General features: G+C 38.1%; 1 non-coding gene across 1 annotated transcript; it reads left to right on the forward strand.

Annotated features, from left to right (window-relative positions):
* Positions 1-7022: 7022 nt before the first annotated feature.
* TRNAQ-UUG (transfer RNA glutamine (anticodon UUG)) lies at positions 7023-7094 on the forward strand. The gene has a single exon. It is a non-coding gene; the product is annotated as a tRNA-Gln (tRNA).
* Positions 7095-24472: the final 17378 nt, after the last annotated feature.

The raw sequence follows: 24472 nt of genomic DNA on the forward strand, positions 1-24472 counted from the left end.
GTGAAGTTGATTTGCATCTTATAATGCCCTGGCCCAATGCGGTTGCAGTTCACATTCAATGACTCAGCATTATGAGACCGCCTTCTGCCGCACGAATCCCAGCGACTGGTTAGGTCCCACAGAGTGGGCCTTCTCCGGGTCCCATCAACAAAACAATGTCGTTTGGCGGGGCCCAGCCTTCTCTGTGGCGGCCCCGGCCCTCTGGAACCAACTCCCCCCGGAAATTAGAATTGCCCCCACCCTCCTTGTCTTTCATAAACTCCTTAAAACCCACCTCTGTCGTCAAGCGTGGGGGAACTGAGACATCTCCCCCTGCCTATGTAGTTCTAGTGCATGAGATGACTATATATATGGTTTTTTTATATATTGGGGTTCCTTGGTTTTAGATTTTTTAAATGTACAATTGTTATTTTAGACTTTAATTATTAGATTTGTCAATATATATTGTTTTTATCACTGTTGTGAGCCGCCCCGAGTCTGCGGAGGCGGGCGGCATACAAATCTAATAAATAATAATAATAATAATAATAATAATAATAATAATAATAATAATTAGCATGCTTGCATTCTACCTTTTACTTTATATGGAAATACATTCTACTTTTCACCTTATATGGTACTACAATGAAATATCGCCCAGTATGGCTAAGCCTGACATGCTCATGTTAGTTTCCCTTTCCCCCCACTAACTAAAAGGCTAGTTGGAAACCTCCACCCCCTGGGATGGTTAGGAGCATAGTGCATCTTTGGGCTACTTGGGCATCTATATTCCTGTCTCCATTTGTGGGTGGTTTTCTTTTCTTTTTTAAAAGATTCTGTATTTTTTAAAGCATTAAATAAAAATAGGCATGCTCTGAATACATAAAAAGGGATCTATATTGTTGTCATCATTATCATCATCATCACCATCTTTTAACGACCCCATAATCCCTTGTGGGGTGGAGTCTGGGCAACTGAATGGAGTGTTTTAATCGCCGGATGCCCTTCTGTCACCAATGTGGAGTTTTGTTCAGTAGATATATTTTAATTGTGCCCAGAGAGAGAAATAGCTGCCTCGACCTAGGATCAAACTCACAGCTTTCTGATTGTGAGGCAAGAGCTCCACCTCTAGGCCACTGCACCACCCCTATGTCATTGTTGTCATGATGCATACGAACAACAAGTACAGTTTAAATTACATTGTTGTGACCATCATCTTGACTTTTTTGGACCAACAGGCAGCTCAGACTAGTCACCAGCATCATCATTATTTCCAAAAATGCCTACGTTTTGATATTTAACAAAATTGATTGGGAACAGCAATTAGGTGCTTTTTAAGAGCTCACAATTTCATGTGGCAGCTTTCTGACTTCTAATCTACTTCCTTGTGAGTTTAAACCACTGCTTGTGACTCTGCTTTCTAGAGCCACAAAGAATAAATTCAACTCCTCTTTTTCTGTGACAATTCTTCAGCTACCGGAATAGTGCAAACCTCTCAACTCAATTGCCTCTTCTCTAGCTTAAAAATAAAAGAGATTCTTTAAACCATTCCTATAAGGTGTGTATGTATTTCCCCCTCAAAATAAGACCCTGTCTTATATTTTTTTGAACCCTGAAATAACCACTTGCCCTTATTGCCATGTGCTCAAAAGTCCGATTGGTCAGGGGATGTCTTATTTTGGGGAAAATAGGGTATATATCTGTCTGTCTGTCTGTCTGTCTGTCTGTCTGTCTGTCTGTCTGTCTGTCTGTCTGTCTCTCTCTCTCTCTCTCTCTCTCTCTCTCTCTCTATCTATCTATCTATCTATCTATCTATCTATCTATCTATCTATCTATCTATCTATCTATTTATCTACCAATCATACTTACGAAGAAGTAATAAAGAAATAAAGGGAAACTAGTATGGATCTATTTCAAGCTATTTAGTTCTTATCAGCTAGCCGTACCCTTCTAGTATTTGAACTATGCTCCAGCCATATTTGGATATATACCAGGTAACTCGAAAGGAAAAACATCTCTCTCTCTCTCTCTCTCTCTCTGTCTGTCTGTCTGTCTCTCTGTCTGTCTCTCTCTCCCTCTCCCCCCCTCTCTCTCCCCCCTCTCTCTCCGTATTTGTAGGTGTGTATATGTGTGCATGGATATGGATATGAATATGGATATGTGTATATGGATATATGTAGATTGTTGTGAGTTTGGGTTTTTCCCCGTGTGGAAACCCGAACTCACAACAATCTACATACATATACCTATGAAAACAAATATGAATATGTGTATACACACATACACACACACACATATATAAATATTTCAGAGTGAGCAAATGTACTCATATTTTTGTAACATAATGATACACAGATATGCATTTGTAACATTAGGCTAGAATTTGTATTTATAGTATGTATCAGTTTGCTCCGTTTTTCTCCAATTTATTCAGACGTTTAATGCTATCTGTTACTGCTACTCTGTAAATCCTCTTGTAAGCGGATAGAATTTTGTTCTGTGCCTGTAATAAATGTGTCCCGTCTTCTATTTGTTTGCCGAAGAGGCTTACCTATAAGTTATGCCAAGGAATCTACCAGAAAACTAAAGCATGTGGCCAGATGACTAGGGACTCTGGGTTTGTTTTAGCAAATGCTTTCTCAGTGGTTTAAAGACCCAAATTTACTGTTAGATGTCACCCTTGAAATTGATCCAGGGTGTAAATGATTTTGATTTCTAGTGCTTTTCAGAAAGGAGTGATTATATTTATTCAGTTCTGACGGGCAGAATAAAGGCAGGAAGGCAATTTACAACTTCTTAATACATAGTTCAGGCTGCACGCATACAGAGATACACAGAGGGACATCTTGTAATCCATTCAGGGAGGCTCGGTCAATCATAATACTTCTTCTAGAGGAATTCTCCAACCAGGCCTCCAGTGCACAGCAGAGTGTTGAGATACAAAGAATGTAATTTAAACTAGTTCATTGGTATAGCTGTGATGAAGTCACAAATGCCACCGAGCAGGTGTGAAATTACAGTTATTGACTGCAAAAATCTCTGGCTAAGCACCTTCCCCCCCTTCAAAAGGTTTTCAATGTTTTGAGGCAGCATAGGATAGAATAGAATAGAATTTTATTAGCCAAGTGTGATTGGACACGCAAGGAATTTGTCTTGGTGCATATGCTCTCAGCGTACATAAAATAAAATATACATTTGTCAAGAATCATGTGGTACAACATTTAATGATTGTCATAGGGGTCAAATAAGCAATGAAGAAGCAATATTAATAAAAATCTTAGGATATAAGCAACAAGTTACAGTCATACAGTCAACATGGGAGGAAATGGGTGATAGGAATGATGAGAAAAACTAGTAGAATAGAAGTGCAGATTTAGTAGAAAGTCTGACAGTGTTGAGGGAATTATTTGTTTAGTAGAGTGATGGCATTCGGAAAAAAAACTGTTCTTGTGTCTAGTTGTCTTGGTGTGCAGTGCTCTGTAGCGATGTTTTGAGGGTGGGAGTTGAAACAATTTGTGTCCAGGACGTGAGGGGTCAGTAAATATTTTCCCCACCCTCTTTTTGACTCGTGCAGTATACAGGTCCTCAATGAAAGGCAGTTTGGCAGCAATTGTTTTTTCTGCAGTTCTGATTGTCCTCTGAAGTCTGTGTCGGTCCTGTTGGGTTGCAGCACCAAACCAGACAGTTATAGAGGTGCAGACGACAGACTCAATGATTCCTCTGTAGAACTGTATCAGTAGCTCCTTGGGCAGTTTGAGCTTCCTGAGCTGGCGCAGAAAGAACATTTTTTGTTGCGCTTTTCTGATGATGTTTTTGATGTTAGGTGAACATTTTAGGTCTTGAGATAGTGATGGCAATAATAATTAAATGACATCCATGGTAATGTATTGCTGTCCTTCATAGTTTGGAATACTCCAATGAAAGTGAATAATGTGTTTGTGTGTGTGTGAGTGTTTCCGACCTATATGGTCCTCCTGAGCTTTCTTTTGCCGATTGCGCCCACAATACTTGCTGATGTTGTGGATCCACCTTGTTTCATGGATGCTTTTAATCAAGTAGAATCCATTACAGTAGTCCCTCACCTATCGCTGGTGTTATGTTCCAGACCTGGCCGTGAAATCCGCGATGGGGAATTTATCGACTGATAGTACTTATTTAAGTATTTATATTGTAATTGTTTGGTAAGTTCTCATTGTTTTAAGTGTTTATAAACCCTTCCCACACAGTATTTATTTTAGATACAGTATTTAAATACAGTATTTACAATTTTAGATATATTTTTTTTTGAAAAAATTGCCGATCGAGTTCGGCGGGCTGTTTAAATCTACCGATCGACTTCCTCAGAAACCCGCGAACCAGTGAAGATCCGCGAATGATTTTTCTCATTAATATTTCTTGAAAACCTGCGATGAAGTGAAGCCGCAGTAGGTGAAGCGCGGTATAGCGAGGGACTACTGTATATGAATCCATTGGTCCACCTGCCACCTGTTTTTCTTGCTATGTGACTAGCCCATTTCTATTTCAATTATTTTACTCTTTTGATGGCAATATATATTTTAGTTTGTTCTCTAATCCATACGCGGGTCTTTCTAACTTGTCTTGTGATGCTGGAGGAGCATGTATCTTTCCACGACTCTTTGCACCACTCGCAGCATTTGTATTGATTGTGAGGTTAATGTCCATGTTTTGCCAGCATATATTAGAGCAACAGGACCGACACAGACTTCAGAGGATAATCAGAATTGCAGAAAAAACAATTGCTGCCAATCTGCCTTCCATTGAGGACCTGTATACTGCACGAGTCAAAAAGAGGGCGGGTAAAATATTTACTGACCCCTCACATCCTGGACACAAATTGTTTCAACTCCTACCCTCAAAACGTCGCTACAGAGCACTGCACACCAAGACAACTAGACACAAGAACAGTTTTTTCCCGAACGCCATCACTCTACTAAACAAATAATTCCCTCAACACTGTCAGACTTTCTACTAAATCTGCACTTCTATTCTACTAGTTTTCCTCATCATTCCTATCACCCATTTCCTCCCATGTTGACTGTATGACTGTAACTTGTTGCGTATATCCTAAGATTTTTATTAATATTGCTTCTTCATTGCTTATTTGACCCCTATGACAATCATTAAGTGTTGTACCACATGATTCTTGACAAATGTATATTTTATTTTATGTACGTTGAGAGCATATGCACCAAGACAAATTCCTTGTGTGTCCAATCACACTTGGCCAATAAAAATTCTATTCTATTATATTCTAGGTAGCACAACACTGATCCAAAACCTTTCTCTTTAGGCATAGGGGGAGATGGTTCTTGAAAACTATGCTTAGCTTGCCAAATGCCTGCCAACCACATTTAACAGGCCTTAAGTTGTCTTTTTATTGTATAACCTTCCATTGAGATCCATTAGCCAAGGTATATGTAAAGGTCTATTATTCTAGTTTTTCTCCAGATATTTTTTTCTTTCTTTAGTGAATTTATTAAACATAACCTGACTGTTTTTCAGATTTATTTTTCAGCCAAATAGTTCTCCAGCTTCATGCAGGTCTTGTACACACACACAAACACACACAAAACCACACACTTATTATTATTATTATTATTATTATTATTATTATTATTATTATTATTATTTATTGGATTTGTATGCCGCCCCTCTCCGTAAACTCTTATGCTTATACTTATTCACATACATATGCATTTATGCATGTATGAAATTTATATATATGAACAGGTTGGCCTTTAAGACAGAAAATCATTATTCTGGTTTCCTTTTAAGTGGGAGGGGGAAGGAAACTTAGTTTAAATAAATTTAAAATCTGTGCACCCTTAGCATATCATTGCTATTACCGGCAGTTCTTTGAAATACTGAATCTCAAAGCTCATGGATTTAAAATAGATTGTCTGGCTTTTTTTACTGACACAAGAAAAGGTTTCTTTGACATCATTACAGAAAAGAATATGAAAGATATGAAATTCCTGGCAGACATCCAGAGGAATCAATTACTTATTGGTATAAGCTTTGGGGAGGAGTGATATTTAACTATCTTACTTTCAATGCCACACATGCAACAGAGTTTTATCAGAATTTCTTTACAGGGCTTTATTAGTATCCATAATTCTTTCCAGTATAAAAGAATTGTGTGCTAATTAATTTTAAGTCTAAATTTTGGCAGTCTGGAAGTCAAGAAAGGAGGCGTAGAAGGTGAAAGAAAAGGGAACAATGAAACAGAGAAAAGGAATAAAGGAGAAAAAATGAAACATGAGCAACTACAGTTACTTATTTATTTTAAAATATTTACATGGAGACAGCTAACATTATTCAAAAGAAATGAATAATGACATGCTTAATGGAATGAAGAAGAAAAACCAAACCAGTTAAGCAAAGGAGTCAAAGTGGCAAATGGCCTGGATAAATTCAATCAGAGAAATAAATATATTTTCATTGGGAAGGTCTGGATAGAAGGGGCTGTTCTTTGGGGTATTGAGCACTGACCTTCTAAGGTCAACAGAAGCCCTCTGAAGTGTCCGTATGATTTATTCATTGGGTGGACTTCTGAGCAAATGAGAGAACAACTGGGAGTAAAGGAAATTCTGTTAAAAAATGAAGTAGCCTTCAACCCCACTGTGGTTGGAGGTCACATTCTGCACCAGTCAGTATTGATGGCAAATTTTCCGAAGACAACTCAATGATGATAATGTTGACATCTCCATTTGTAAGCTGGGCATTGTATCACCTGCTTTCAAAATGTTATTGGCCTTCATATCTTATCCTAAAGTCAGGTGCCAGAGGTGGGAGTCCATTACTCAACTTTGCTAATTGAAGATTAGTGATGGGCGAACCCAACGGTGTTCGGGTTCGGCGAGTTCAGCCGAACTTGCCGTGAATTTCGGGTGAGTTCACTGAACCCGAATACTCTGTGATGTCAAAGCTCCGCCCCTGGAATCCCATTGTGGGATTTCCCAGATCCTTTTGCTGAAAGGACCTCCCTTTGTTTGCTTAGAAGAGAGGGCAGAAGCATCATTGGTTCTATAGTGTAATGGTTAGCACTCTGGACTTTGAATCCAATGATCCGGGTTCAAATCTCGGTGGAACCTCCTTTTTAAAATTTATTATTATTATTATTATTATTATTATTATTATTATTATTATTATCATCATCATCATCATCATCATCATGCCTCTTTATATAATAAAAGGGGGTTGGGTCCTTTTAATGCTTTCTTAGTTGGAAAAAAAGAAAGCATTAAAAGGACCCTCCAGCTCTTTGGGGGCAAAAGGGAACCTTCCCGATGTGCCCATGGAGTTAATTAATAAATGATGATGATGATGATGATGATGATGATGATGATGATTACAAGTGGAACACTCAAAAAGGAGACAGAAGGACTAATACTGGCAGCACAAGAACAGGCCATTAGAACAAATGCTCTCAAAGCCAGAATTGAAAAATCAACAGACGATCCAAAGTCCAGACTCTGTAAAGAAACAGATGAAACAATCAACCACATACTCAGCTGCTGCAAAAAGATCGCACAGACTGACTACAAGCATAGACATGATGCTGTGGCACAGATGATCCACTGGAACTTGTGCCGTAACTACCATTTACCAGTGGCAAAGAACTGGTGGGATCAAAAGCCCGAAAAAGTGGTCGAAAATGAGCAAGCAAAACTACTGTGGGACTTCCGACTTCAGACTGACCGAATTCTGAAGCATAACACACCAGACATTGTGATCGTGGAGAAAAAGAAAGTATGGATCATCGACATTGCAATCCCAGGAGACAGCAGAATTGAGGAGAAGCAGCTAGAGAAATTAGTGAAATGCAAAGATCTAAAAATTGAGCTACAACGACTCTGGCATAAGCCAGTGAAAGTAGTCCCAGTGGTATTTGGCACGCTGGGCGCAGTACCAAAGGATCTCAGCGGACATTTGAAAACCATCGGAATTGACAAAATCGCCATCTGTCAATTGCAAAAGTCCGCTTTACTGGGATCGGTAAACATAATTCGCCGCTACATCGCGCAGTCCTAGGTGCTTGGGAAGCGCCCGACTGGTGATGAAATACAAAATCCAGCATAGTGATCTCGTTTGCAGTGTTGTACTGACATAATAATAATAATAATAATAATAATAATAATAATAATAATAATAATAAAAATTTTATGTCATGCCATGTACAGTCTTTTCTTACACGCTAAGGAATCTATCATCATAAAATTATTTGTGAATTGCATGATGAGATTTTTTTCATAACAATGTGTGCTATTCCAAATATTGAAGCTCTGTGGACATTATAGAATATGAGGGACACCTATAGAAAACAATATCTATCTCACTCACCTAGATGAAATTAGCAATGATTAAGGCAAACATTAAAAGATATACAGTAGTTGCATCATTGGCCCAGTGGGAAGAAGAGCAAACTGGTAATGAATGCAGGAAAATTATTTAGGGAAATAAAACCTAATGCCTGGAGAGATGATTTTCTAAAGAATGCACTGCAAATGAGAAAAAAGCAAATAACACTTTCTAAAAAGGAAAACACAGCTATTTGATCCCAATCTGTAAAGATGAAAGCTCTATTTAGTAGAAACCATAGTCTATGCTTTTGATTTCTTATATTCTATTTTTAACTTTTATTAGTGCTTTGAATGTTCTTCACAACACAAAGACATGTTGCATGCTGCATAAAACAAATAAAATACAAGCAACTACTTAACAAACATGTCAAGTATGTTAACATCAAGTTATATGGTACCTTTCTGAAGCTGGATTTTCTGAATACTAAAACTGTACAGGCTGTGAAAATATGATAAAGAGATCTTTTCACTTATAAAGGAATGTGGAGACAGCTACCCTTTATTCAAGTTTAAATCTGAAGTAGATTGCCAGTACCAATTTTAGAATCATAGGATGGAATCATCAAATTCTTGTTTGGTCAAATGTGATTGGACACACAAGGAATTTGTCTCCAGTGCATAAGGTCTCAGTGTATATGCAAGCAACAAGTAATAGGTCATAGATTGTAATAAACAACACTTGATAAATCATAAGAAACCAATAGGAGAAGATAGTAGGAAAGATGAGAGGATGAGAAAAGTTGAGAAATGAAACAGTGCAGTCGGAATTAAATGTTCAGCAGAGTGATGGCACAAGGGAAAAAACTATTGCCATCTGTTAGTACAGGGTACATGGTTGTTAGGGATTGCCAATGTAAACTGCATATTGTACACTTGTACCAAACTTGTTAAGAGTTAATGTGCACTCAAAGAGTTAACTTGAAGAGTTAATATTCAAGGCTGTTTCGTCACTTCCTCATTGAAGCTATAAAAGCTCATTATGTTGCTCAGTCACTTCCTTTTTACTTTTGCCTGAGAAGGGGGAGTTGTGTTTAAGCTTCGTGCTTGTATAAGCTTCGTGCTTATTATCTATATTGTATTTTGCTTTCTGCTTCTATCTTGTGATTGCTCAGTGCTTATTATTCTGTATTCGCTACGTGCTTATTCTGGATTGTTTATATTTTGTTTATATGTAAATAATACTTATTTAACTAAGTTTGTGTCTTGGCTTTATCACACATCCACGCTCTGTTAAAATTCTCTGCTCGGTGTATGTCGAAGGTCTCATACCTTAGCTAAACCGAGACATGCCAACAATCTAGTACAAATTTTCTTTCTTTCTTTCTTTCTTTCTTTCTTTCTTTCTTTCTTTCTTTTTTTCTTCCAACTAGTATACATTTTATATTTAGTACCCTGTTTCCCACAAAATAAAACCTATCCCCAAAGTAAATCTTAACATGTTTTTACGCATGTGCATAATATAAGCCCTAACCCCAAAGTAAGCCCTACCTAAGTGCCTGCACAGCCACTGGTCCACACATTCCATCTGGTTGCTCTGATACTACCAACACGAGGTGAGGCAAGGGGGGATGGAGCTGCCCCATGCATCCTGCACAGGCTTGCCTCAGAGCCCCCACAGCCAGGCCACCCATGCCTCGAAAATTGTCTCATGGCCGCAGCACTGGAATGTCACTCAGCCTTCTACTCTGTTGTGGCCGTGAGTAAGCAGAAGTGAGCCAACAGCTTTGTGGGGTCCTGCTGGACAAGGTTGCCAGAGCCACCATCATGAGGCAAGACAGGTGTTGGAGTGGGGGTGGTTTGGATGTGGGGGCCCTGAGGTAAGCCAGTGTGGGGTGCATGGGACACTTCCATCCCCTGCCTCATGGCAGCAGCACTGACACACCACATGCCCTCCTGCCCCACCATAAACAAGCAGAAGTGGGCCTCCCATACATGGGGGGGGGGGAAATAAGACATCCCATAAAATAAGCCTTAGTGCTTATTTCAGAGCCCAAAAGAAAATAAAACTGGGTCCTCTTTTTAAAGAAACATGGGTATAAATATAAATAAACAAATTCATGTGTGTCCAATCATACTTGCTCAATAAAAGTTATGTTCTTTTCTGTTCCGTTCCGTTCCGTTCCATTCTGCTCTGCTCCCCTCCCCTCCTCTCCATTCCATTCCATTCAGTGAAGGGCTCCACTTACTTTTTCCCACCAATACGGGACTGTGGATGTGGGGGAGACATCCACATGCTGCAGGCCTGTTTTGCCCCCGGTGGAATCTGCTGATGAAGGCTCCTCTGACCAAGAAGACATGAGTGACGGAGGAGGAGAGTGGGGCAGACAGCTCAGAAGGAGATCAATTATCTAGCTCCTCCTTGGATTCAGAACAAGAGTTAATGATACAGCCACGCATGCGGAGAGCGATGCATAGGCAACAACAACTGAGAGATTATTATCAAAGAAAATGAGGCCACCTGTGGTTGGGTGGGGCTGTGGTAATTAGTGAGGCTGCTATAAATAGCAGCCTGTGGGTTTGGCCATTGTGGAGGATTATCTGATCGTTGTGTTTCGTGACTGCTTTACTGACTTTGACCTTTTGTGTGCTGATTTTTCCCCGCTTTGAAACTAAACCAAAGCAAAGTGTGTTTCACTTTGTGAAAGAAGAAGGACTGTGAATTGACTCACAGCTGCAAGCTAAGTATCACAGAACTGATAAGGGACTTGTACAAATTACCAGTTTGTTTGGAGACGAGTGCTCTTTGCTATACCAAAAGAGGGCTTGGTTTAATTGAATTTTCATTATAAAGAACATTGTTTTGAATTTTCAAACGTGTGTGTGTCTGAAATTTGTACCTGTGAATTTTTGGGGAGGATTCTACCAGAGAGCCCGACAGAACAATGCCTGACATGTCTGTGGGCCGCCCATGTGAGACTTCGCTTTTGTGTACGTGGCCGAAGTGATATCTCATGCGAAGATGTTCGCACAGGTGCGATTTCAGCAATTTTTGAGGGCAAAAATTGTTGAAATCTCACCCGCGCAAACGTCCTTGCATGACATTTCTCTTTGGGTGTATGCGCAGAAACAAAATGTCATGCAGTTGTGCACACACACAAGTGGGGCATGCACACGACTGGGCTGGCTTCTGGAACCCATCAAAAACTGCTAACAGATCGCCGATTCCATCTGTACCGGGTGGAGCCCATCACTGATTCCATTCCATTAGTTTTGGCATGTAATGCTCTATATCCTGAGGGGAGAAGTTGAAACAGGTTATCTCCGGGACCGCCTTCTGCCGCACGAATCCCAGCGACCAATTAGGTCCCACAGAGTTGGCCTTCTCCGGGTCCTGTCGACCAAACAATGTCATTTGGCGGGACCCAGGGGAAGAGCCTTCTCTGTGGCGGCCCCGGCCCTCTGGAACCAACTCCCCCCAGAGATTAGAATAGCTCCCACCCTTCTTGCCTTTCGCAAGCTTCTTAAAACCCACTTGTGTCGTCAGGCATGGGGGAATTAAGATATTCTTTCCCCCGCGGCTTCCACAATTTATGTATGGTACGTTTGTATGTATGATTGGTTTGAAATTAAGGGTTTTTAGTTTTTAGTATTGGATTGTCGCACGTTGTTTTTATTACTGTTGTTAGCCGCCCCGAGTCTACGGAGAGGGGCGGCATACAAATCCAATAAAATGAAATGAAATGAATGAAATGAAACAGATTGTGTCCAGGATTTGAGGTGTCTGTAGATATTTTCTCAGCCCTTTTTCATGCAGTATGGAGATCCTCAATGAAAGGCAGCCTGGTTGTGATTGTTTTACACAGCATTGCCAAGCTAGTCCCTTAATTGAAAGTCTTATTTTACAGATAAATTGCTTATATGGAAGCATCCAGCTATTCCTCAGATACTTCCACAGATATTTCAGCCCATTACAAATAGAGCAATACAAATTTTAAGGAATTATTCAGTAATAACCAGAGTTCTAAAAGCATGGGAAAAATTGAAAGGGGAAAAAAAAAAAGAACTAGGCCAGATGTATCCTTTCTTGCTTTGATTTTGAAATATTTATCTTCATGAAAGATAAATACAAAGACATTTGTTCAATGGAGGGACAGTGATTCATATAAATTACAACACTTAATTATTAGTCAGACAAATATGAAATTCTTAGAGATTACAATAGGTAATCAGCTCACTGCTTTCAATAACCTATAAATTCAAAAGGAACACCAAAAGATTGGACTGCGTTAAAAAAACAACCCATCAGCAGCATTCAGATTATTTATTAGGGTTTAAAATATATATTTATTTCTGGTGAATATCATTCAGAACTTGAACAAGTCAAAGTCCATTTTATTAAATGAATATATAATTTAAATTCAGTTGGAGAAAACTCCTTAATCTTATGTTCCCGGGTCTATTTGACCCGGACTGCAAATTGATCATTTTAGGTACTTATATTTGGTCTTTTTGAAAGCTTTTTTCACCTGGAAACAAGTTTGAACATTTCTGCACACAATGGAATGAAAATTGAACTGAAAAAAGTAATCCTTATTGGTTTATTTTGCACATAAATGTGCCTCCCCCCCCGGTTTTTGTGAATTATTTTTAGGTTTATGGATAATTTTGCTTGCAAAATGCATTCTATTTTACTAAGGTTTTTTCAGTTCATTTATATTTTTCTTATGTTCAGGATTGTTCAATTTAGTATATCAAAACTTTTGGGGGAATATTCCTTAGAGATTTGTAGCCTAAAATAATATAAATTGACAAAAAATTCAGAAAACATGGGGGGAGGGGCTTTTTGATAAAAATAAAAATATAAGCCTCAATTGTTTCAGTTCAATTTTCATATCATTGTGTGCAGAAATGTTCAGACTACTTTCCAAGTGAAAAAAGTATTCAAAAAGACCAAATTCAAGTATGCAAGCAAAACTATCCATAAATTGAAAAATATTTCACAAAAATGGGGGGGGGGGGCGGCAATCTATCAGCAAAATAAACCAATAAGAATTACTTTTTTCATTTCGATTTTCATATCATTGTGTGCAGAAATTTTCAGACTACTTTCCAAGTGAAAAAAAGTATTCAAATTGACCAAACATAAGCACTTCAAATGAAGAGTTTTCGGTCCGGGTCAGGGTGACCCGGGAACACAACAAGTGTGACTTTTTGTTTTTCAGCAAGAAAGAAACCCCCCACCTCCTCAAAAAAATTCTCATAGAGAGAACCCCTGAAATGATGAAAAGTCATGAAATTTCAAGTTTCAGATATGCAGGGAAAATATTTTACAGGGACTCAAACTTGGCACCGGGTCACATACGACCCGAACAGAACAGCAGGGTTTTAAACATAACACTTGATAGGCAACAATGAGTATCAATAGATGAAAACTCTAAAATATATGGTTAGAATTTATGCTAATCTGTGACTGTAATTAAGATTTAATTTGATGGTTACTGTTAGAAAAATGATAGAAGATGTTTTATTGATAGTGAGGATTGCAAACAGACAATTCATCATCTATAATAATGACGATGGTGGAGGCTAGACTAGAAGACCTCCAATGTCCCTTCCAGGTCATTCTGTTCTTTAATCAAATGGATGGAAATGGAACAAACAAATTGGATCTTTCTTCATATTGGATGGCAATATTGAAAATGTCCACAATTTTGCAATGTGATACTGAATAGACCCAAACAAATGTTAAATGTGGATTTAAAATTTATTTTTTTCAGTATACTTTTAAAAGAAAAACATTAAGCAATACTAAACATATTTCTCCAAAGAATAGTGAACTAGCTTGTGTATTGAAAAAGCCATTGGAATTATTATTTTTTCTCATTGGAGAATATGAAAAAAAAATCTTCCATAAAAGAAGGGAAAATTAAATTATTTGGAGTGTGTGCTAAACAAAAAAAGTTCATTCTCTGAAAAAAAGTATCTTAGATTGGATTTAAGTCAATACGGAAGCCATTTTTATTAGTCTAATAAACAAGTACCTACAATTGTCAAATATACTTTTTTCTAACTTATGTTTTAAATTTGTAGTTGCTTCTGTTTTGCTACAGTTTCTAAATGTTCCAGATTATGTAGAAATGATGCAACTCCTTTATCTTGCTTTATAATCTATTATTTGGATCACTTGGAGAAAAGATAAAGAGAAAAAAAAGGAAGGAGCTACTTACAACTAGCATATTGAAATTATATAGCCTGATTTACAGGTATCCACAATGATTGAATATGATGCCATTGTTCCTTGGGGAAGAAAACACATCCTTTGGGAAAGAAATGCCGAATATTTTGAAGTATAAAATGTACTTGAGTATAAGACACACCTTAGTTTTGGGGGAGGAAAGTAAGGGGAAAAATCTACCTTTGCCTCTCAGCAATTTGCCTCCTTGAAGTTTTAATTTCACTCCCATATTAGTGCATGGGCTTGCCTGGAGCCTCAATCATCTGCTGGTTGGGAGGCCGATCAATTGCTTGTCCTAATCAGATTCTGCGCTGTTTGCTGCAAGGAGGTAAATTGCTGAGAGGCAGAGGCCAAAGGGTGGGGGTGGCTGGATAGGTCTACATAGAGCTATATAAGATGCACCCAAGTTTTCTCCCTCTTTTGGGGGTTAAAAAGGTACACCTTATTTATTTATTTAATTTATTTATTTATTATTTAGATTTGTATGCCGCCCCTCTCCGCAGACTCGGGGCGGCTCACAACAAAGTGAAAACAATTTACAACAAATCTAAATTACTATTTAAAAATATTTAAAAGACCCCATTTTCTAAACACACATACATACAAACATACCATTCATAAATTGTATATGCCCGGGGGAGATGTCTCAGTTCCCCCATGCCTGACGACAAAGGTGGGTCTTAAGGAGCTTACGAAAGGCAAGGAGGGTAGGGGCAGTTATAATCTCCGGGGGGAGTTGGTTCCAGAGGGTCGGGGCCACCACAGAGAAGGCTCTTCTCCTGGGTCCCACCAAACAACATTGCTTAGTAGATGGGACCCGGAGAAGGCCAACTCTGTGGGACCTAACCGGTCGCTGGGATTCGTGCGGCAGAAGGCAGTCCCGGAGATATTCTGGTACGGTGCCATGAAGGGCTTTATAGGTGATAACCAACACTTTGAATTGTGACTGGAAATTGATCGGCAACCAATGCAGACTGCGGAGTGTTGGTGTAACATGGGCATATCTTGGGAAGCCCATGATTGCTCTCGCATCTGAAGTTTCCAAACACTTTTCAAAGGTAGCCCCATGTAGAGAACATTACAGTAGTCGAACCTTGAGGTGATGAGGTCATGAGTGACTGTGAGCAGTGAGTCCCAGTCCAAATAGGGCCGCAACTGGTGCACCAGGTGAACCTGGGCAAATGCCCCCCTCGCCACAGCTGAAAGATGTTTCTCTAATGTAAGTTTATATTCTGGAAGATATGATAACTAAGTGAATATTTTGCCAGGATTTGGTTTACATGTTTTTTTTAATTGATTGTGTGCCATTAGCTGAGTGTCAAGTCTTAGTGGTCAATAATTCCATAGATGGAATTATTTTACTATATGAAAACTTCCTTACTGAAATGAAACACATGAGATGTTAATAGTTATTCAGATTAAGGCAGTTAAGGAAGCTCACAGCAATCTCCGCAAATATATTTCCAAAGGGTGTGTGTGTGTGTGTGTGTGAAATTCATTGTTTCACCTTAATTGTAGACAAGCCGCTTTTGTCTTAGCATCAACAATCAGTGACCTTTCAAAGTTTGTTAATAAATGGCTCTCTTATAATGTCAAAGCACTTAATCGATACCCACAGTCAAAGCTCTTCGTAAGACAATACCACATTACACACAAAAGCCATCAGTGGGTTTGGGATCTTCTGCATTAGAAACATGAGCTCATGAATCAATTTTCATTTTTAAAAAAAGCCATCAAGTTTCATTTCCTTGCACTTTTCAGTTGCAGATATAAAATCTACAATCTAGGACTGAAAACATGTTTACGGGCTGTATCTACTAGATCATGAATGCTACTTAATCTGTTGAAGTTTGGGCAGATATCATTTCCCCTGTTACCATCTCTATATTTTGTTGTGGTTAGCTCTGGCCCAGCTCCTGCCCCAAGGACTGTGGGTGTGGGGGAGACATCCACATGCTGCAGGCCTGTTTTGCCCCCGGTGGAATCTGCTGATGAAGGCTCCTCTGACCAAGAAGACATGAGTGACAGGGAGGAGGAGAGTGTGGCAGACAGCTCAGAAGGAGATCAATTATCTAGCTCCTCCTTGGATTCAGAACAAGAGTTAATGATACAGCCACGCAAGCGAGAGCGATGCATAGGCAGCAACAACTGAGAGATTATTATCAAAGAAAATGAGGCCACCTGTGGTTGGGTGGGGCTGTGGTAATTAGTGAGGCTGCTATAAATAGCAGCCTGTGGGTTTGGCCATTGTGGAGGATTATCTGATCGTTGTGTTTCATGACTGCTTTACTGACTGACTTTTTGTGTGTGCTGATTTTCCCCCTGCTTTGAAACTAAACCAGAGCAAAGTGTGTTTCACTTTGTGAAAGAAGGACTGTGAATTGCCTCACAGCTGCAAGCTAAGTATCACAGAAATGATAAGGGACTTGTACAAATTACCAGTTTGTTTGGAGACGAGTGCTCTTTGCTATACCAAAAGAGGGCTTAATTTAAGTGAATTTTCATTATAAAGAACATTGTTTTGAATTTTCAAACGTGTGTGTGTCTGAAATTTGTACCTGTGAATTTTTGGGAGGATTCTACCAGAGAGCCTGACAGAACAAAATACCCTCAGGGAGAAACAATGGATAAAACATAAAACAATTTTTTTTAAAAAGGACTGAGAGGGATCTTACTTCTTTGAATTTGATTTAGAAATAAAACGACATTTAATTTTACCAGTTATCAGTATGGAATAGAATTTTACTTCTAGTGATCTAGAGACATTTTGGGAGGTAAGGCTGAACTAGACAGAAGTTCCAATATGTTCTTTGCCTCCTAATAGCTGGAATATTTGGGAATTCAGTCCCAAAATTGGATTGAGAAATCTCAGACTTAAGAGATTTGCTTTGTAAAAGATGTAGGTGATACTTTAAATGAAGTGTAGAAAAAAATTACACAAATGCAGTGTTTGGCTTTGACTGAAAACATATAAAATAAAATACTTTTCTGAACTATGTATGGCTATAAATTTAAGGGCAGGGTGGACATTCATTTCAAAGATTTAATTTCAGGTAGATTTAATTGACTCACTGGATCAATTCATCAAATTGAACTTGATTCAATGATTCCATTGCAGAAGTACCTTTTCAAATTGATTTGAAAAAAAAATCAAATCAAATCAGCTCAATACTATTTTGCAATACTTATACCATGTATGCCTATATATAAACCTGCCCACAGCTATTTTGACTCTTATATAGTGAACATTGATAAACATGAAACATGCAGGTTAGTTTATTTGTGAATGGCACATTTTCATGGTATTTTGGTTAAAAAAATTAGGGTCAGTTTAGCTATGGGTGGTAACCTTACCAACTTCCCAATATAGAGGACCTCCCTAATTACTAAAATCTCATCAACATAAAGTCAAATTTATGAATTAAGTAGTCTTATATATAAACCTTTAAAATAATAATTATAACATTCCAACAATTTCAATAATTATCAATAATTCTTTTCAACCTTAAATCAAATTTATGCAATACTCCTGATTTATCATCTTTTTCATTCTCAATATTTAATTTTAAACCATCATATACCAATCTAATATAAAATTATTAACTTATATAAAGCACCTTTTAACATTATAATTATACAAATTTTATCACAAAATTATTTGATAATACTAATAATTGCACTTACTAAAATATGGCTTAATATCATCACTTTTCATAAGTATTTCATCATATACTACTCTTCCATAATTAATTATACACAATACCATTGATACAAATAAAACTATTAACATATGTTTTATCACCCGCTCTTCCATTCCACTAACCTTCCCTCTTCATCTATTCTCCTTTAGTCTCTTAGAAATTCCACTTCTTGTGAGTTTTTTTCCTTTCCTCCCCTCTTTACTTTTTCTTTTTCTTTCTTTTATTTTTATAGATATAAATTCTGTTCTTTCTGAATTCTGTTTCTTCCTTTTAAGTATGTTATTTGTTGAATTCTCATCACAATTCTGCCTAGTCTCTTCTCCACATTGACTCCTCTGTCTTTTGATTGGTTCTTGTGGAGGTGATACTTCCCCCTTATCTATTGTCTTGTCATTGAAAATCCCAGTTAAATAATTTATTTGTTTGTTTGTTTGCTCTATTTGTATGCTGCCCAACTCCCTAAGGACTGTGGGCAGCTCACAGTCAAAAGGAACAAACGTATTAGTATTAAAATATCTTAAAAAGGAACAATTTAAAAAGACAATTTAAAACCCATAATAAAACCATGCATATCTTTTATGGCGAGATCTATATGATGCATTATTTGATCAACTTGGGCCCCAGGCCTCCTAGAAAAGCCAGGTCTTGACAGCTTTCCAGAAGGCCAGTAGGGTGGGGGCAGTAAGGATCTCAGGAGGTAGTTGCTTCCAGAGAGCTGGACCCACCACAGAGAAGGCCCTCCCCCATTGTCACGGATTGTAAAAGTCTGTTTGAACTTTACACCGCGGAGGTGATGGATTTAAGAGATTCAAGCATGCTATTCAAAACAAGCTTTCTTTTATTATGAAAGTAAAAAATAAAACATTGTCTGGATAGACAAAAGAACAAACCTCACATCATGGAGTCTTAAAGGCAGAGAACAATAAGAGAGCAACAAGACGGAAATGACAAGGCAGGATATTACATAAAATATGGGAGGTGATTAATGACAAGGCACACATGTTAACTCTTTAATTACTGAATGTCTCTGAGGCTGGCAATATTCAGCGTGACACCCATGGCCCTGCCAATTGACATTGTTTAGCTGATGGGACCCGAAGAAGGCCAACCCTGTTGACCCTTATCAGTCACTCGGAGTTATGCGGTAGAAGCCGGTCCCAAAGATAGTCTGGCCCTAAGGCATGTAGGGCTTTATAGATGATAGCCAACACCTTAAATTGCATCTGGAGACTGATTGAGAGCCAGTGCAGCTCACGAAGAGTTAGTGTGATATCATCTTGTTTTTCATTATCAACCCCTTTTTCTTCAATATGCTTTCCTTAGTTTTCATTTTTTGTTTTCCAACCCTGTAGGTTCTATGTATTCCAACTTTGCTATTGCTTTCTTATTGCCTCTAATTTCCAAGAGGTAAGTTTTTATGTCTTCATTTATATATTTTAATAACCCAATTAATTCTTTTGTCACACAGTCTTCCATAATTAAGTCTCTTCTTAATTAAAGTTTAAATCCATATAGTCTCTTTATATTGCACTATTCTGGTATCCACTTTTAATGTATTCCATTCCAGTTCACAATCTTATTATCTTCCATCACTGTATCTCAGCGTACGCGCCTTTCAGATTCTCACAATTTCAAGGTTATCTTTTCTTGTAAGCAAAGTCAAGCTCAAATCTGCCAACCAACTTTTCTTTTTTCCATTTTTTTTCACAAGTTGTTGCAATGTTTCTTCCAACTAGCAGATGGTGTTACCGAATTTCCAATGCAACGAGTTTCACAAAACTCTCCAAAATGCTCTTTAAATCCATACATGGGATATTTTCTTTAAAGTTTTTATTCTTTTTCAGTTTCTTTTATTTCCACCAAGTCCAATTATAAAAACATCCTGAAATTTCTTGGGCATTTATCTATCTATCTATCTATCTATCTATCTATCTATCTATCTATCTATCTATCTATCTATCTATCTATCTATCTATCTATTAGATTTCTCAAAGAGACTCAGGGCGGTGTAAACTCTGTTCCTTTAACTCTCTCTATGGTATTTTCTAATTGCTAGATAGAAGCTAGCTCCAATCTGAAATATCTTTTAGTCTCCTTTTAAACTTCTTCTTTTTATAATGAAATTGAACAAATACTCACCCAGCTTCAATAAGATCTTTTTATTCCTATTGTTCTGATCTTGGCTGTCCCAGCTAATGGTGATAGAGTCCACAGCTGCTGGTCAAGAGGCTGGTGCTAGCTCCCTAGGAGGTTAGCAAGCCCACCCAGATCACCGACCATTGCCTCTTGTCTTCACCATTCCTCCAGGGTGGCTCTGACCCAGTTTTGGTCTGATTCTGGGTCCCCAAGCAGCTGGGATTCGGGGGTTTACATGGAGCTACCGTGGGAGGCACTCATAGCATAGCGACATTGGCCATGCCCCCAACCTGAATAATTTTTTGATATTTATTATTTTTATTTTATTTTTATTAATTAGATTTGTAAGCCGCCCCTTTCCGAAGAGTCGGAGCGGCTCACAACAGCAAAACAATACAAATCCAATAATTAAAACAATTTAAAACCCTTAATATAAAAAGCAACCATACATCTCATATAAACCATACATAAAGTAGAAACGGTCCAGGGGAATCAATTTCCCCATGCCTGATGACAGAGGTGGGTTTTAAGGAGTTTGCAAAAGGCAAGGAGGGTGGGGGCAATCCTAATCTCCGAGGGGAGTTGATTCCAGAGGGCCGGGGCTGCCACAGAGAAGGCTCTTCCCCTGGGTCCCGCCAGACGACATAGTTTTGTTGACGGGATCCAGAGAAAGCCAACTCTGTGGGACCTGACCGGTCACTGGGATTTGTGCGGCAGAAGGTGGTGTCGGAGATATTCTGGTCTGATGCCATAAAGGGCTTTATAGGTCATAACCAACACTTTGAATTGTGACCGGAAACTGATCGGCAACCAATGCAGACTTCAGAGTGTTGATGTATACCTGGGGAAGACCATGATACCTGCATACCTGGGGAACACCATGGTTGCTCTTGCAGCTGCATTCTGCACGATCTGAAGTTTCCGAACACTCTTCAAAGGTAGCCTTCAAAGCTCTTACTGGCTTGCAAGCTCTTTCATTGTTATTCTCTCCAAATAAGGTTTTTTTAAAGCCCTAACCAGGGGATAAAATAATGTGCTGAAGCTCACCAGACTAAGGACACTAGCCAGATGAACATCTGGTAAGCAGATTCTTTTCCCTTTTTTCTCCCCCAAAACTTATACTTTGAAAAATATGGTAAATATTTAACTATGGATTATTGAATTGTGCTTCTTGAATAAAACACATTACTTGGATTTATAGAACATCTTACACCAGAGACTGCAGTCTAAAAAGCATACCCATGCTAAGATAAAACCAAACAAACATCTGAATTCCAGTCACCAAGTTTACATTTCCTCAAGGGTCTTTGATAGTGCTGAGAAGGTAGGAGAGGCAATGAGAAACTCTTCTCCCCATTGAGATTAAACAACTTGAGAGTTAGCATATCTGGCATTATATTCACCATGAGAAATCAATTATTTCACAATTCTTGTAATTTTGTCTTGCAATTCAAATTTAGAAAGAAAAACCCAGGGGAGCTATAGAATTTTCAAATGATATTTTAATTCAGCTGTTAAGATACCCATTCTGCAGGCTGGAGATCCCAAATTTAATATCTACAATCTTTTCAATGATCTCAGCACCGAAACACACATGATTTTATTCAATTCAGGGGGGGGGGATTAATAAGTAGAATGAAGGTCCTTGGCAATAGGAAAATGATATTGGTTGAATCTTTCAGAATGTAAATAGAAAACCAAAGAGCTTAGTTTAATGGTAGACTATTTATTGAGTTTAGGGCACATTTTGACAGCGTGTGATTGGATGAATATCTATGGAGATTCTCAATCATCCAGGTCATGGTTGTCCCAAAGGCAGTTCTCCAAAAGGCAACTGGACTTTCTTGGTTTTTTTTCCCTTGAAAACATTTCACTTTTCATCCAAGAAGCTTCTTCAGTTCTTGATGAACTTCTTAAGAACTTCAAAACATGATGTTTATCCCACATAGAATTAGTTTCAATGGTTATACTTAATTTTGTAGATTACATTGTTTCTTTCATCCTTCTATATTTGGTTCTGGATAATTCCTAGCAGTGCGCGGCTGTGGGTTTATGGGCTCTCATTATTCCCAGGAATTTGAGGATTCTAGTTGTCATTTCCAACACCTCTTTTGTGAACTGTTTTCTTTATTTTTCATCTCAAGTATCCAGATGTTGCTACCCACATGCCCTAGATTGTTTGCCTCTTCTTCTTCTTGTCATTCACCTTTGGAAAACATTACCAATAGGGTGCCGTTTAAGAAATGTATAAGTTCCCGTTACTTGGAAAATTCCACTGTCTAGCATGATCCCCTTCCCTCGCTCCTTCCATTGCATGCCATTATATATAATTAATTTTACGTTATTTTAATTGCAATGCATTCCTTAATGCACTTTGCTTTCTTTGGCTGTACTTTAATGAAATACTGGCAAGCTTCTCAAGGAGCAGAAAAGAAGGAAGAGAAAAGTAACCTTGAACGTATGGCATTCACCTCCTCCACATGAAACACTCTTCGAAGTGTGAAGCCTTTGGGATGAAGCTGAAGTTAGTGCTAAGATGATTTGATTTTTCCTGGATAGAAGAGACACTGAAAAAAGTGGTTTTTTTTAAAGAAACCCATCATTCTCTTCGTCTAAGCTGAAAACAATGTTGGCTATAAATTAACCATTTCTAATTTAATAAATTATTATTATTATTATTATTTATTAGATTTGTATGCCGCCCCTCTCCGTAGACGCGTAGAAATTACCTTCCTCCCAAGATGAGCCTAAAAAAACCACTTTTGCCAGACCCATCCTTGAATACAGTTCATCTGTTTGGAACCCATACCACATCTCAGACATCAACACCCTTGAAAATGTCCAAAGATATTTCACCAGAAGAGCCCTTCACTCCTCCACTCAAAACAGAATACCCTACAAAACTAGACTTACAATCCTGGGTCTAGAAAGCTTAGAACTACATCACCTAAAACACGATCTAAGTATTGCCCACAAGATCATATGCTGCAATGTTCTACCTGTCAATGACTACTTCAGCTTCAAACACAACAACACAAGAGCACACAACAGATTCAAACTTAATATTAACCGCTCCAAACTTGACTGTAAAAAATTTGACTTCAGCAACCGAGTGGTCAAAGTGTGGAACTCATTACCTGACTCAGTAGTGTGTCAACCCCTAACCCCCAACATTTTTCCCTTAGACTATCCATGATTGACCTCTCCAGGTTCCTTAGAGGTCAGTAAGGGGCGTGCATAGTGCACCAGTGTGCCTTCTGTCCATTGTCCAATTGTCTCTCCTTATCTCATTTATCTTTTCTTCCTTTCAAATATGTTCACCTATACTTTTATATCTTTTTTTCTATTCTTTTCTTTATTTATATTATTACATATCTATTCTTTTCAATGTGTATTATGTATTGGACTAACTAACTAACTAACTAACTAACTAAATGAATGAATGAATGAATGAATGAATGAATGAATAAATAAATAAATAAATAAAGATGACCCTTCTCCTTGCCATAAAAGAAAGCAATAAACACCAGAAAATCCTGTATATTGCCCAATTTCTCCACATTGTTGACCTCCATCTAAAATGAATATGGAGAAATCTTTCTGAGAAAATAAATATTGTGTGTGAGTCTGCACATTATATATAGAAGTCATACAAAACAGAAATGTATTAATTGGATTAATAGTTTTATAGGTCAAATGAATGGGCTGTAAGATAGAGTATGCCAATTCCTCTCCATCGGATACCACTATTCTATGACACCCCAGTTATCAATTTATGCATGTAAACTCAAATGAAAATAGATTTACAGAAAATGTCAATTTCACACTTTTTTTCCAATCTTAAGTAGGCAAAACCTGTAGTTATAGAGGAAAAGTGGATTGTAAAGAGCTGCCTACTTGAATCTGGTTATATCAGTTTTACTTTCAATTGCCTTCAGTATTCAAGATTTCTGTCACTATAATTGAATAACCTATTCAATGGCATTTTTCCTCTTGCATGTTTATTTCTTCCCTTGGCTATTGGCTTGGCTCAAAGTAAAGAAAAAGATTCCCTGAACTATCTTGAAAAGCTTCGGAGAAGCAAACATGATGAGGCA

This window comes from Erythrolamprus reginae, chromosome 4, assembly GCF_031021105.1.
Source record: "Erythrolamprus reginae isolate rEryReg1 chromosome 4, rEryReg1.hap1, whole genome shotgun sequence".
In the NCBI taxonomy this organism is placed as follows: domain Eukaryota; kingdom Metazoa; phylum Chordata; class Lepidosauria; order Squamata; family Dipsadidae; genus Erythrolamprus; species Erythrolamprus reginae.